This window comes from Arachis ipaensis, chromosome B01 (genome assembly GCF_000816755.2).
Source record: "Arachis ipaensis cultivar K30076 chromosome B01, Araip1.1, whole genome shotgun sequence".
Taxonomy (NCBI): domain Eukaryota; kingdom Viridiplantae; phylum Streptophyta; class Magnoliopsida; order Fabales; family Fabaceae; genus Arachis; species Arachis ipaensis.
The window spans coordinates 50610039-50612370 of NC_029785.2; the positions used below are offsets into that span (position 1 = coordinate 50610039).

General features: G+C 32.5%; 1 long non-coding RNA gene across 1 annotated transcript; it reads left to right on the top strand.

Moving 5' to 3' along the window:
• LOC107618004 lies at positions 239 to 1770 on the top strand. Its single transcript, XR_001615122.2, has 3 exons — positions 239 to 420; positions 927 to 949; positions 1283 to 1770. It is a non-coding gene; the product is annotated as an uncharacterized LOC107618004 (long non-coding RNA).

A 2332-nucleotide genomic window follows, 5' to 3' on the forward strand; every position in this document is an offset into this window, starting at 1 on the left:
TATTTTTATTAAAATAATTATTTTTTAATAATTAATTGCAAATTGCAATAGAGGAGAAATGGGATCAGAGGGAATGAGTGCTAGAAACAGATCCAGAGGGAAGGGAGCATTCATCGCAACCCTAAGCTCAGTGTTGCCATCGTCACCAGGAAGCCTTTGGAGGGACCTTCACCTTATCTATTATAATTATTTTTATTAAAATAATTATTTTTTAATAATTACTGATTAATTGCAATAGAGGAGAAATGGGATCAGAGGGAATGAGTGCTAGAAACAGATCCAGAGGGAAGGGAGCATTCATCGCAACCCTAAGCTCAGTGTTGCCATCGTCACCAGGAAGCCTTTGGAGGGACCTTCACCAATAGCCTTATCTATTCATTCTATAATCTTCGACCAACTCTCAGAGGGCACTTCATCATAGTAAGTAGTAACAATCCACTCTCTCTTCTCACTACTCTAATCTGGATCTGAGTTGAATCTGCTTTCATTTCTGTCTTCATTCATCCACACACACAATAGAACTAGTATTTATTAGCTCAATTATCATTTTTATTCACGTAGAAAATCAACTTCAATTTGAACTTAGCTCTGTTTTTGTTCTTTAATTCGCATGATTTTTTCAGTTTCACCCACTGGCGAAGTTGATTTTTCTAGTTCCGCAATAAATGGTGGTTTCTTCTGAATTTGATCCTTCGCTTGTGCTTTCTCACAAGTTTTCCGATGTATCTTTCTTTTTTCTTCTTCTTCATCTTCTTCTTTTGCACCATCGATGTTTGTATATATGTCTTATTTATGAAGAAAAGGATGATAACTTGTTTTTGGAATATTCCAGATGCAGGATCTGTTATATTTGATTTCAATTTAAATAATCAGTTTTCCTTGTTGCTTATTCTATTTCTAAGCTTGTGCTTTTTTTTTAACTGCAGACTTCGCACTCTTATACCGAAAGGTAAGCCAAAACTATTAACTATTGAATCAATTTGATCTTGCAAGTGTCAATTCAATTCAATTTGACATAGAAAATTTAAGATTGAGGATGCCTAAATTTGAATCCAATGTTGCACAGAGATAACAGTATAGGAAAATTACATTGGTATTATATACCATTTTGTCACATTTTTATTATATACCACGAGTTACTCCAAGACTTACTCATTGTTGAAAAATTCTTTTCCTGATTTATGAATTGATTGAAGTTTTGTAGTTGATAATTTTGTAGTTACTCCAAGGTTTACACACTAAAATGTTACATTTCATGTGTACCTTCAATGATTAATAATAGTTAGTTAAGTAAGATTTTGAGGCTTTAAGAGTTGCTGCCACTTCAAGCACCAGAAATTTGGAGCTGTTGAAAAGTTTCGAAGCTGGTTTGGCTATTGACTACACAAAGGATCTGATTCTGCAACTGCAAGTAAGTAACCTTGATTCCATACTTCCATATTTGTTGGATTTTTTATAATGATAAGTTGAAGTTGGAGTTGGAAGTATAATGATAAGTTGGAGTTGGAAGTATCCGTTTAGGAATGTTTTAGTAATTGACAAATTTTGACAAGAAAATGGAATGAGAGAATGAGCAAGATGTAGTTTATCATGGATATAGTATCTTGTATTCTTCACTAGCTTAGCTTCACTTTATCACTTGTATATCTATATGGAGTTTCATTAATACCTTCAAATATTTTTTGGGAACCAATTCCTTACTACAGTAAATTATAGTTATCTATAAAAGAAATTAATGAATATCGTGTGTCAAAAAATGTATAATATAGATAAAAAAAAGAGAAAGAGTAAAGATTGATAGATAAAAAAAGAAATTTAAAGAAAAAGAAAAATATTTTCTTAAAAAATTTGGTTAATTTACTCTATAAACTATAACCGTATAGGCATCCACATAGTTAAATTTGAGTCACTCATAGATAGAAGATATTGATATACTCTGCTGATGCGTGAGCATCTTTCCTATCTTTTCCTAGTGAATTTGCATTTAATTTCAGGAATGGCTTAAAGGATGGAGAGGAAGCTTGCAGAAATGGAATCAGCACAAGAATTAAAGGAGATAATAGCGAAGAGCGACGCGTGCGCGTACCTGACGCGTACGCGTGACACGTAAAGAAGACCATCAACGCATACGCGTGACAAGCGCGAAGTGCAGAAAATGCTGATTCCTATTAATTCTGATTTAAACTTTAATTTTTATTTTACAAATAGGAAAATATATTATTTTAGTTTTAGAAAATAGATTTTAAATTAATTAGGATTAGATATAAAAAGGGAAAAGAAACTTCCCTTCTCGGGGGATTCCACTTCATCCAAAATACATTTTATTAGAATC